The sequence below is a fragment of the Ambystoma mexicanum genome, chromosome 5p, assembly GCF_040938575.1.
Source record: "Ambystoma mexicanum isolate Mex_15411 chromosome 5p, UKY_AmexF1_1, whole genome shotgun sequence".
Classification (NCBI taxonomy): domain Eukaryota; kingdom Metazoa; phylum Chordata; class Amphibia; order Caudata; family Ambystomatidae; genus Ambystoma; species Ambystoma mexicanum.
In genome coordinates this window covers 587,631,811-587,645,856 of record NC_090930.1, presented here as the reverse complement: position 1 = coordinate 587,645,856, position 14,046 = coordinate 587,631,811, and the positions used below count along the sequence as shown (strand labels likewise).

Below are 14,046 nucleotides of genomic sequence, written 5' to 3'. Positions count from 1 at the left end.
GCCTTTATGAATATTGCTTTACTGCAATGCTCACAAATGGAAGGTAAGATCTGATCTGATAGCCAGCTTCCCCAGCCCAATATAGTGAAAGGAGTGTGGGCGAGACGTGATTGAGACAAGGTTTGTTGGTCTAGTGATTCATGACACAACTCCTGAAAAGCCTTTCAATCTGTCATGCACAAGGCACCCTGCATTGCCACTCACATGTTGATCATGTTCCTTTGCCTCTACCTACATCCTGGATACTCTTCAAATTTGTGGGCTGCTTTGATTGTTACAAATCAATTCACCTTCAGTGGTGTAAATAACCAGCAGTAAAATACCAGATATCCAGAGTATACATGGGTGTCATGATTCTGCAGAACATCTTTCTGCGGTATATTTATTTATTTATTTATTTATTTGTATTGCGCCGGTAGCTCTCAAGCTTCGGGGCGCAGAGACAAGAACATGAGAGACAGGCGATGGACAAGAAAAAATGAAACACGAGACACTAGGGAAAAAGAGGCATGGAGTGGTAAAATGAAATGTTTTACTTAAAGATGTGTGTTTGCAGAAGTTAACGGAAACGTTGGTAGTTTGGTTCCATTCTTAGCTGGCCTGGGAGGTTGTTCCATAGGCCTGCTACAGAGATGGGGAAGGATTTGCCTGCCCCGTTTTTACGTCTGAAAGGGGCCACAACAATCAATCCTTGTTCAGCCGATCTTAGCTTTCTGATGAGCGTGTATGTGGTGAGTTTGGATTTAAGGCTTTACCAAAAATACATCTGTGAGTCAGTGTGAGAGATTTAAATTGGACTCTCTCCTTAATTTTTAGCCAATGTAGTTCTTTCTTGGCTTTGCTGATGTGCTGGTTTCTTGTTTTTTGTTTGATGATTCTTACTGCATTGTTTTGTAGAATTTGGTAGCTGTGATAGCAATTTTTATTAGATCCTAGAATGAGCGTGTTGCCGTAGTCAAGGCGTGATAAGATGGTAGCTCTTGCTGGCGCTGTTTTCTTCGGATAGGTATGGTCTTATAGCTTTTAGTAAGCAAAGATGGTATGAGCAAGTTTTTTTGACGTAAAGAGTTTGGGCTTCTGATCCAAGGGATGCTTCTAGCATCATCCCAAGGGTTTTGACCTTGTTTAAAACTTGAATTTGTGTATCTTTTATGGAGAAAGCGTTATATGCGGGATGGAGCTTTGTTTTAACTAGGTTGGTGCCAAAGACCATAAACTCTGTTTTGTTGCCATTTAAGCACATCCAGTTTTGGTCCATCTATTGCTTTACTGTGTTGTAAACCAGGCTTAGTTTCTCGTTGTCTTTTTGATGGTCTCCACTTAATTAAATTACCAGCTGAGTGTCATCAGCATAATTGGTAAAGAACGTGTTGATGTTATCGATGACTGTACGGAGAATCCTTAGGTATAGGTTGGAAAGGAGCGGAGACATGCTGGCGCCCTGTTGAATGCCGCAGGTGATTCCTTTTTCTAGTGAGAATAGGTTTCCCCAATGTACTCTAAAGGTTCTGTTTTGGAGAAAAGACATGATCCAGCTTATTGCTTCATCGGAGCAGTTTGATGTTTTTTTTAGTGCTGTTTTGAGTAAATTATGATCTAATAGGTCAAAGGCATCGCTTAGGTCTAAAAGAACGAGGATACCTGCTTTCCCCTGATCAATGATGTTAAGCATCTTGATCTGTAGATCCAGCATAGTTGTTTCTGTGCTATGAGCCGGACGAAAGTCAGACTGTTGATGGTGAAGGGATTCAGATCTTTCAACATGGTCTTGGAGTTGCATGGTGGCAATCTTATCCATGATTCTAAGCATAAAGTTGCAGTTGGTAATGGGTCTAAGATTGTTTGGGTCCCTCTGGTCAAGGTTGTTGTTTTTTTTTACCAGTGGTGTGACTGTTACTCTTTTTATACTTTTAGGCACAATTTGATCACGGAAGGATGTGTTAATCACTTTAGTTAGGGCTGGTGCGAAGATATCAAGGTGGTCTAGAATGATGTTAGCCAGGAGTATGTTTTCGGCGCAGGTGGTAGGTTTCATGGACGCCAGGGCTTTTATCATGTCACTAGTAGTGATGGGCGTGAACCTAAATTGGGTCGTCTGATGGGTGGGTTCCTCCGGTATAGATTGGGTTGGTAACATTATGGCCGCTTGGGATTTAGCTATGATGTCCCTGGCCTTGGCAATTTTGTTGAAAAAAGCTATCTGAGTTGCATCACACTCTTCTTGGGTAGGGGAGAAGGTGGGGGTGATGCCTTTAGGTTTATCGACTGATTTCAATATATTGAAGAGTTTGCTGGTGGAGTTGGCTGCAGCGGAGATCTGTTTATCATAATAATTTATTTTTTTGCATCGATTATCATATCTTTATAGATTTTCTCACTGATTTTCCAAAATGTTTTGTTGTCCTGAGTAGGCTTTTGTTGCCACTCATTTTCCCTTTTCATTTTCTGTTTTTTCTGTTCAAGGAGTTCCACTGTGAACCACTCTTGTTTTTTTTTCTTCTTTTGATCTAACGGTTTTGGTTAAGAGGGGAGCTTCAATGTCAACTAGGGCCTGTATGTGGCTGAGTAGGTTGTATAGGGTGGCCTCACATGTGTCTTTGTTGTTTCCCTCTGTTTCAAACTTATCTAGACTTAGTATCAGATGTTCCTTGCTAATGCTTTTGACATTCCGCTGTAATTTATTAATAGGAATGTTGGCAAATTTAGGTTTTTGAGTGGGTGGAGAGATATGGAAGGTCACACTGTAGTGGTCAGATCATATGCACGGATCGGTTTTGTAGTCTTGGGAAATAAGGTTGTTAGTAATAACCCAATACAGTAAATGTCCATTATCCATGGTGGGATCGGTATTCATCACTTTGTAGTTTGTTCAGGAGTTTCTCCAGTTTAATTGCCTCTCTGTCTTTGGGGTCGCCTTGCCAATGGTTGAGATCTCCCAGGAATAGGGTAGCGGTATTGGGTCCTTTGATCATATTGAGCTGCCGGGTTGTTTCTTCATTGAAGTCAGGCATAGTGGATGGTGGCCTGTAAACTATGATTATGTTAAGACTACTATTATTGGTTTGGAGGTGTTTGAGATGTAAGATGTCTGTACCATTACATTGTATTTTAGAGGGGAACAGTTGGATGGTGCCTTTGGCAATTACTGCTACGCCACCCCATTGTCCTGTTTCTCTATTTGTGTAGTAAATAGTATAACCCTCGGGAACCACTAGGTCGCATGTGGGCCCGACCAGCTCTTTTAGGCAAATCTCAGTGATACACATGATATCGATATTTTCCTTAGTTATCTTATCATGTACACTGATGGCATGTTTATTAAGGGATCGGGTGTTTAAGAGACAGATCCTTAGGTCAGGTGGGGGTTGTAAGTGCACTTTCCTCGTATTAGAGGTTTGTGATGGTTATTTTCCCCGTCTCTTGGTTGCAAGAGTTTCTTTAGTAGTGTTTTTTGTGTCAAAACTAATTATATCCGGAATTATGTCACAGGCTGCTTTGGCTAGGTTTGTATTTTGGTAGTTACGCAGGGTGGTGTATATTGTGTCAAATGTTAGTAGCCCCATAGTTACTTTTAATCAGCTGGGGTCCTTTGGGCAGCGTGACGTGCTCCAGACGCCGTGGACAGCTAGGACCGGTGCAAGACCGGCTTGGCCCAGAAGCGCTGGTGCTGAAGCGCCTGACCTTCCTATAAGAGGGATGTTGGTGCTTCTGGTAGTTGAAGTCTCAATAGGCCTCCTAGCCAATGGCAGTGGCTGGAGCGACTTTCTGTTCATGTGTGCTCTACAAATGGGCAGATTAACACGTGCCGCGGAGCGGCTGGCGATTAGTTTGTTGCAGTGCAATTGGGAGCACCAGGGTCAGCTTGGCGTTCAGCCTGAGTTCCAGGACTCTCAAAGACTCGCGCTTGCAAAGACTCCCAGGTGAGTTATATTAGTGTGTCAATTTGCTAACAGTGCTCAGAGTTTCGCACTTAGAAGCTTGAACAGAAACGTTATACAGACAGGTCAAGGTGTCTGCAGAACTATCAGCCAACCACTGCAGTTCCTGTTAGTGCTAGGGTATCTGTGACTAGAAGTCTACAATAGTTACAAAGCAGGCATTCATTGTTCATTCACACAAGTTTCAAAGGTATCAGGCAGGCAGACAGCGAGTTAGGTCATCTAATGGCACGAGAATGTAACCGCTGCAGTGACAAGCACTGTACCTCCCCCTTGATTACCTCGGAGGCCTATGTTCCTGCACCCTCTCTTTTCTTTCCCACTTATTCTCCTTACCTTGCAAATTGCTGCCCACTCCCAGGGGTTCAACCATGCCCCACTTCCTCATAATTTGGCCAGTTCTCAGGCCCACCTAATCAATTCTGTTCTAGCTTGTTCGCTCCTGTTATTGGTCTCCCATGCCCTGCACCCCTGGGCTACACAATCTTTTCTTTGACAAGGGGGTGCATGCCTGCTGTGCAGAGCCTTCTCAGGGAAAACATCTGTAAGCCCCATTTATTTTTTTATTAATTCCAATAGGGACACCCCATGATCTCTCCCCTCTCTTCCCTACCACTGGCATATGGATCTTCACCCCAACTCCCAGATTCTCACTCATGGTTTTATCCTCACTGCCCCTCTCTCATGGTAGGTCTCACTGCCTTTATCCACCTATCTGCAAAATCCTTTTCTACAGAAAAATGTATACAGATAAATCACCCACCCTTGCCTAAGTGGTGCCTTCCATACCATAACCAATGACCTTGGCTTAGCAAAGGCGGAATAACAGCAAGATAGCAGCCCCTAGACATAGAACTGTGGCTCAGTAAGCACTACACCACCCTCCGCACATAACAAACCCTATGTTCCATTCTTAACTACCTTAACCGTAGTAATTGTCATTCTTAACGTGCTGAGAGTAGTTGATTTTGTGGTTTTACTAGTCATTCTACATAGCACTTTGTGCAGTGAAGCTACTAAAAATGCCACTTGGAGTATGACCTATAGTAGTCTGTTTTACTTAATAGGTGTGGTCATAGTGGTAATAGTATTATGAAAAGGAGTTGTTGTTCAAACAGTCATTGCCAGAAAGATAGTAAACATTGTATTAGTGTATTTATTATAAGATGCAAAATATATTGTAGGTCATGTAATATTAGTGGTACCAATTGCTGTATGTTCGATGCAATCAATGAAGTAGTTCAAAATGTATTGCTAGCCATCAAATGAACAGTCTTAGTCCTCTTAGTAGTAATATATGAACTGCTATAACTGATTCTAGTCCTCTTAGTAGAAGTACATGACGGACTATAACTGAGTCTAGTCCTCTAAGTAGTAGTACCTGAACAGCTATAACTGAGACTAGTCCTCTAAGTAGTGGTACATGAATGGCTATAACTGAGTCCAGTCCTCTTAGTAGCAGTACATGAACGCTATAACTGAGTCCAGTCCTCTTAGTAGCAGTACATGAATGGCTATAACTGAGTCTAGTCCTCTTAGTAGCAGTACATGAACGGCTATAACTGAGTCCAGTCCTCTTAGTAGCAGTACATGAACGGCTATAACTAAGTCTAGTCCTCTTAGTAGCAGTACATGAATGCTATAACTGAGTCTAGTCCTCTTAGTAGTAGTACATGAACGGCTATAACTAAATCTAGTCCTCTTAGTAGCAGTACATGAACGGCTATAACTGAGTCTAGTCCTCTAAGTAGTAGTACATGAACGGCTATAACTGAGTCTAGTCCTCTTAGTAGCAGTACATGAACGGCTATAACTGAGTCCAGTGCTCTTAGTAGTAGTACATAAACGGCTACAACTGAGCCTTGTCCTAGATGTGTTAGTAGTGATAATACAGAGGTAGCAGCAGTAAGAGCAGTAGAGGAAACATACATGCTAATGTTATTTGTAACAGATGTACCACTAGAACAGTATTATTCAAACTTTTTCTTACCAAGCCTTCCTTGAGTAAAAATATTGTTTATAGGCCCCTCCATCTACGGGATGGCATCCCTTTGGGAACCCAAATGATGTCCAGGGGGCTGCAGGCACTTTGAAATATAAGCAGATGGTCTACTGCTTACGTTGTCAATTAAAAGCGGTCACCCTAATCCTTTTTTATACTAGAAACAGTCATATTATTCCCGTTTTGAAGAGTCTGGCCTCGACCTATATCCCACCCCCCCACACCCCAACATCAATCAAGACCCCTTTGGGGGTCCAGCCCCACAGTTTGAAGACCACCGCACTAGAGATATTATTATTAGTACCAGTAGGGCTAATCGCAGAAGTAACATTAAAAACGGAAATAGCACGTTCAATCGTTTTATCCGTTTGATGAGATGATGGTTTGTATCGTACTTCCAGCAGCACATGCATAAGAACTGCTTGTACCAATTGAACCGCACGAGTTAATAATAGTGAAAAAGTAAAAGCATTATTTGCATGAATGTGTACAGCATTACCAGTAGAGTGTCGAGTGGTGGGTTAAAAGCTATGAATGCAAGTAAGAAGGGCATCAGTGTTAGTCATATTACTTTGTATAGCAGTAATGGCAATGGGACCACTAAAAGTACAGCTTTTAAGAGAGTTCAGAAGGCTAATGACTTGGCACTGGCTTCTGTGTGAGACCTGCCTGTGCCAGGTGGGAAAGCGAGCAGAGCCAACACAGCCATTTATCCCACTGAGGTTTCTGAATTGGGTAACCTGCCCAACCAACACCATATAACTGAAAGTATAAAAGACCTCTACTGGCTTCCTGGGCAGCATGACAGGCTGCCTTGCCCTTGCCAGGATTCGAAACTGTGAACTGCAGATCAGGCACGGATCACAGCAGCAAACGCTTAACCCGCTAAGCTAACTTTTCAGCATCATGCCAATCAAGGAAAGGTTCTGAGTTGTGGAACAACTTTCGATATCATAATAATTGCTCTGAATACCGTTCTGCCCCCAGCTCCTTTCCCTCACATGGAACTCATAATGGTAAGCATTGGTGAAATGTGAGCTAAACACTAATGTATTCTATGGAATGAATAGTGAATAGTGAGCTTAACACTGATTCATGCTATGGAAGGCATTGGTGAATTGTGAGTTTAACACTAATTCATGCTATGGAAGGCATTGGTGAATTGTGAGTTTAACACTAATTCATGCTATGGTAAGCATTGGTGAATTGTGAGTTTAACACTAATTCATGCTATGGTAAGCATTGGTGAATTGTGAGCTGAACAATAATGTCTTCAACGGGTAACTGGAATGTATTATCCTGTCTTTCACCTTTTTTTTCCTGCCATCTGTTTGCACACTCAGTTCGTCAGATCAGGGCATAAGAACTCTAATGTCCACCTCATGTTTGTACCCAACGCGATGTTGATTGATTTAGCACATGCAACGTCACAAAATCAAACTAAATACATAACATTACATTTAGCAATAGTAGAAATTGTTATTTACAGGAAGAACCTGTGGTAGCAAGCGTTCTTAGAATACATGTGTTTTAATATTTGTATTAGTAGACGTTGTAGTGTTGCTGTTGCTGTAGATGCATTTTCAGCATCATTACTAAAAGTATCAATATGATCATGTGTGCTACCGCTGTCTGGACCCATTTGAAAACCTGGGTCATAGGGGCCTCAACAGAACAGCATGGCCATGCACACACTCCTGGCGGGAAGCTTCTAGCACGGTCTGATTGGCTTTCTGTTGTAGTTTGTTTAAACTTGTATACAATTTGAGTACCATATATGCATCTGTAGGGGCTAGTTCCTGCCTTATAGATTCTTTCCAGGAATGGGGTCATGCATATGTTGAAGGGAAAGGGGGAGATCTGGGGGCATGAGTTGCCTTCCAAGTATGTGGGGAGGATTTGACTGGAGGTGTGCAGAAGGAAGACATGCATTCAGCATAGAGCTATTTTCTTGCATTCCTCTATCTGCCAATCCATTGAGGAGAATCATGTGCCTGATGTTGTCAAATGATGCTAGATGCCTATGAGGACAATGGTGCTTGTAATTCAGATGTCAGTTTTGATCTCTGAAGTGATCTAAATCGAGGAACACAGTATCATGTATTTAAGAAAAAAGGTTTGTCATTTGTAAAAATGAAGTGTACAAACGAAAGGATAATATCACGTTATATGTACTATAATACATAAGAGTTCTAAACATGTTTACCAGCGATGACAATTATCAGGTGAGAGTAACAGTTTCACAGTGGGCGTATTTGTGGTAGCTTGCTGTAGAGCTGTGAACGCGTTTCATGTGCATTCCGATAAAGCTGATGCATCTGAGATGTGCTTCTTAATGTTTACTGCTGTTTTCACGATATACATTTCAGTCTTGCTAAGAATGAAACAACTGTTAGTATGTTTTATCAGCTTTCGTTTTCCAAATTTAGCAATTTAATCTTGCGCCATATATAATTGGCTCTGTGACTCTCAGATACGTCCAAATAGTGGGGGTGAAAAACATCAACTATTCAAAGTGTAATTCAACAACTTCATTGAACATTTTACATATTTAATATCATTTGTAATGCATAGTTGGGGAACTTTGCAACCTTACAGACTCTGACAAATGTCCCTATTTGATCTTGGGGATTGGCAGCAAAGTGGTCTAAGGGGATATGGTGACACCAAGCCAGAGGATGCCGGACCCAGAAGTGGTGTATGGGTGATTCAAAGACAACACTCACTTCATCCCCAGCCCAAGGCGAATGACGGAGAAAACCTACCCCAGCATGCCCAATAAGCGAACACCAAAGTAGGAGAAACACACGCACACGCACACGCGCACACACACACACACACCCCTCCCCCTAACGTGGGTCCATGGATTCATATTCTTACAAACCAAAATATCTGTGGCTGAAGGAATAACACAGCCAAGGAGATCTGAAGCGCCCAATTGCCAGACGCAGGCTGGCTGGACGTTGCCAATGCCAATCGCGGAGACACAGTCACCGCAGCGTGAAGAAAGAGGATGGAATCAGTGGTGAGAGCACAAGAACTTGTTTCACACAAAAGCAGCCAAGAAACCTCCTTGCACTAGATAATCCACAATAAATGAACTCCAGTGGAGCCACATTCAGCTCTCCGAGCACAAGGCTTGAGCTGCACATACTAAGGGCAGTCCACTCTGTGGTTACTAGAGGTCCACATCAGATAACTAGTGTATTGAAGAATCCAGCACCTGTCAGAGTTATAACGCTGTGCACTAGCAAGTTTACCTGCCCACAACACGGGTTATCAAGTAAGAACTATAGTAAAATATTCAATAGCATAAGAGCTGGGGTGCTGCCATTTTGAAAGCCTAAATGGTGGATGTCTATTTTCAAATTGTTACCAGAAGTAATGTCTGCATAGTGCAGCCAGCTTAAGCCATTAAAACAGATCAATCCCAACCTGCCAGTAGTTTAACTAACACAGGTGAAAACTCTTTCAGGGGGAGTTCAAAATCCTATGCAATCCTAGAACACCAGCCAACAGTATATAAGTGTGTGTGTTCTTGTATAGAAGGATCTGGGGGATGAAGTTGGTAGTCAGCTGGAAAGCGTTTGCAAGGAGATTTTTGAGGGGGAGGAGAGTAGAGGTGGCGAAGGAGGTAAAAGAGGAACTTTAAAGGTGAAATGAGAATAGTGAAAATGAGAAGGGAGTGATGGAGGAAGTCTAGGCATACAATGAGGTGAGGAAACATCAATAGAGGAAGGAGAAACTGAAGGGATAGTCAGAGAAAAATGGACAAATCAAGACTGACGTTCAGGAGAAAGCACGGAAAAGATCATAAAATCGAAAGTGCAGGAAGTTTCCATCAGACCTTTCACTCATCATGCTCACAGCACCTCATAGACAACAGAGCAGGTCGGGAGTTTGCCTAGCGTGGTGTTTTGCGTGACAATTGAAGAATGGACTACATTTCCCAAGGAACTATGCGTGCATTTGCATATGCTCACTTCCCCTTTCAACTCCTGTGAAATGACTTCAATTCAACACTCCCACTAAGTCAATGCCTTTGTCTGGGATGCCCAAAGGAAGCCCTTATTTATATATTTTTATGACAAATTATAATCTGGATGATAAACCCTTATATAACACCCCTCTCTTTGAATCCCCCTGACCTCACTGAGCCAAGAAGTAGGTTTGTTTTGCAATTTAAAAGATTTATTGAAAATTTAACAATATATATATCACACTTTTATAATAAATTAATATTTGATATCACACTTAAGAATATGATGTTGATCAACAATGGATAATCTTACACTAGCACACTTATTTTATTACTTAGGAGTTGGTATGGAAAGAACAAGGTAGCTGGGAATGCTTTATGGTTTCAAGGAGATGCAAAGATGGATAAAAAGCAGTACAGAAATAAACCTGATATGATTTCAGCAAAAGATAATATGATTACTTTTTCTCTGACAATTCACTCCCCCCCTATGCAATGTAAGGAGATGGAAGTAACACACACAGTCTTCAGGAATAAAATCACAGTATAATCCGAATTCAGTTCCCCCCTAGCAAGCTTAGAGAAACAGGGATGATTTTAAACACAGGCAAAGCACTTTAAAGGTGGTTTGCAAAGAAGGGAAAAATATGCTAAAAATGATTTTAATTCCCTATAAAAGCTTCAGGGTGGGTGGTAGCTACTTTAAATTAGTTCAGGATCACTTTAGCAATGCTCTATGAATGATTGTCAGGTTGCAAACGAATTTCAGCAAAGGAAAGCAAGAAGCTGCTATTTTGACAAGTGAAGAAATTTGAGCCAAATCGAAATTGTGGCACTTTTTCCGAGTTCGTCGAGCGCGATTACGGAAAAAGTATAAGGAATAGAAAGCCCAGTATCTTAGCTTTAAAATGAAAGTTAAAACTCGCTCCTAGCACAAACGGTTCAAGAGATACAGACAATTTCGTGAAGGTAGTTTTTCAGAACTGAAATAATGATTCAAAATGGCAAAATGACACTTTACAGGTTTAAAATCGGAGAAGGGACACACAATTCCTATGATGCAGTTCTGGAGACAGGTTCAAATGTTTTGAATCAGATTATTTTAAGGTAATAGATGGGTTCTGCACAGTTCTAGCTGGGTACTCGCACTATAAATTTGAAAGGAATGGCCTTGTCATGGATCTGGTCAACAAGTTTAGCTGCGGTTCTCTCTGCTCGGCGGGTCAATCAGGCACCGGTTCTGTTCACAGCAGTCTGGTCTGGGTCTCTGGTTCTGTTCACAGCGATCTGGTCTGGTCTCTCTGGATACAGCCCTGCTTTCTGGGTACTGGTTCTGTTCTGGATACACAGGACTCTTAGCAAGCAGCAAACCGCACATGCCGGCGGTTGAATAGTTTGCAAAAGATTTTGAGGCCTGCTGAAGAGTTCAGCTCATTGGAGTTTTTGTTCTGCAGTTAGTCTGGATCTCTGGAGTTCTGGAGTTCTGGATTCTGGAGTTCTGGATTCTGGAGTTCTCCGTCAGCATGCTGCTCAGGAATTCAGTTGAAGGTTGGGAAATCAATGTCCCCGTCTGGCTTCCAGTGGCTCTTTTTATGTCTTTTGAAAATGGGTGTGGATGCTAACTTTCTTTGCCCAACCCACTCACGATTTGATAGGTCAAGGATTTGTCTTTGACCTGATTTGAGAAGGGAGCAGTGAGTCATCAGGTGTCATCTTTATGGCATACAGAAAGAACACTCCCCTTTGCTTTTACCTTAGAAAATCATTTTCATAACTAAACACATTTCCCAGATACACAAGTGGTTGACATTACATATACACATCATATATCACATAAGGTAGTTTCTGTTTCAACTCTGATGTTTCTAAGAGCTTAGATTAAGAAATGACAACATTTTGCGCTTTTTCGTTGGTTTACCAATATTGGATTTTTACCAAAAATGACACAGATGTACACCGCCTTTCTCCACATATTCCAGTAAATTTTCATTTTTCTACCGTGAACCCCGTGTCTTCAATCGCCATAATTCATGGGGTTTTGCCTCAGAACATGGTACAGAGTTCTAACACCTCTTAAAATGTGCACAGAAAAATCACAAGAATAATCATATTAATTATTTAATTTTGACAAGTCCGTACTATGAATTATCCATCTTTTTAAAATTATGCTCTGCCCCAGAGGGGTGTGGTTTCCCAAAGCACATGGTGGAATTTCTGGTTTGTCCACTTCCTCCAACTCAAGTTGCTCACAGAGGCACTGCCCCTCCCCGTTTCTCGCAAGAGGAAGCCATTTGCGACCCCCCCCCTAATTTAACATTTGCCTGAGCCAAGGAAGGCTCATTGTTCAGTTTCCTGCAGTCCCCAGCTGCTCCTCCCCTAATCCAATCAGAGAGGTGTCATCTCCCTTTGGTGAGGGCAGGAGAATGCAGGCCAGGCCTGGGAAGAGTGGCTGAGCAAGTTTCAACTCCTGTCGGGGGTAGTTGCCAGGCAGTATTCAATCTCTTTAAGCCAGGCTTCAGCTAAATGTCATTTTTGAAACTTACAGTTTTTACACATGCAGCTAGAGCGCTGATTCTAAGTTCAAAACTATGACATTTAACAGTTGCAAACTATGTGACACTCAACAGTAGGTCACTCATTTATTTTAAACATTTAGATTTTAGTGTCTTTCAGTCCAATTTCACTTCAGCTGCTGACATCCACAGCTCAGCCAGTTTTGTTATGAACATTGTTTTTGGCTCTTCATCTTTCCAGATTTTGTATGCACACAAGAATACATTCTGCCAAATGTCTGCTGGTGTTCAGTGAGATTTTTGAATGTCTTGCAATGTTTAAAATAGACATTTTTAGCTTGCATTTCAGAGAAACAAAGGTGATTTAAAAGTGCTTTTTGAGCTAACAGGCCCTGCTGTTTTTTCTTGGGCACCACCTTTTACCCATGGTGCTTCCGGTCCATCACACTTGTACTGGTAGGTGGCAGGTTAGGCGATCATTTTGGTGTGCGCAAAACTGCGCGGTTCTCCTGGATTCTGGCGCAACGTGGGCTTTTCGGCCATCTTGGATTTTCTAAGCCCACAGCACCAACTGTTTCAGCTTAATGACTCAAACGTGGGTCAATACCCCTGACACTCCATATGAACTTGCACTTCCAGATGCATATCAACCACTCTTAGGATGCTATTTTAACATCATCCGGTCCTGGACAATCACTGTGAAATATCATGCCTCTGCTGGCATACTACATAGTATCATCACCAGATTCAGAACTAAAGGAAACTCTGCTTCTAAAATCTGCTTAAATGGCCTCACATCCTGGATTAGTCTCCATGACCCCTCCTTTGATTTCTTCACAAGGTACACAGCAGTATTACAGTGACTCTGACATCACCAAGATACCCTGTTCCATTCTGGCTGATATAGTTTTAAAAATACCCTCATCCCCCTCTCGAAACATGGGGTACTGTCTTGCTCGAGGTAAAATTGCTCCTGGCTTCAGCTTAATCTTAACCTCCCCTATCCCTTTCAATAGGCCTATGTCATAGGGACCTGTAGTCCATAAAAAGGTTGGCACTTTTTCCAGATCCTCATCAAAAAATGCTTGGCGCTGCTGCACTATCACCATTCACTGTGGGAGTTATCTCTTCTCTATTCTGAACCAATATGTAATACCCATCTTGAATACTACTTCATAATCTGATAGATCATCATCTGTGACATTGGTCAATCTATACCCTTCCCTAATGGCAATCACTTTTCTCCATGGCCTGCCCTCGTCATCGGTTCCTTCGAGCATGGGTAATTCCCCTCACACTATGGCTGCATGTAACTCTAGGGGAATTGTTTGTCCCCCCTCTTGGTCCATGGGTATCTGTGGCCTGAAAAAACCTCATCGGGTATTCTCATAATCTTTCCCACTAGGCCAGGTAGCCATGTCAACAAAATGTGTAGCCCATAAAGAAACACGTTTGGCTCTAGTGGCATTCCTAGCAGAGCCATTTGCCCTGTAAACGCCATTACAAATTTGCTCGCATTTATATAATGTATGCCTGGAGTGAAGCACACTATGCCTTCATCATATTTAGCTCCATCATTAAATCTTGTCCCAGAATATTAACCAGTGTCTGCCT

At 42.1% G+C, this 14,046-nt stretch overlaps 1 protein-coding gene across 4 annotated transcripts in view; it reads left to right on the top strand.

The window, feature by feature from the left end:
- DIAPH2 (diaphanous related formin 2) overlaps positions 1–14,046 on the top strand; it is a 5,141,990-nt gene that overhangs the window by 2,885,792 nt on the left and 2,242,152 nt on the right. The gene's annotated exons all lie outside the window — the stretch shown is intronic.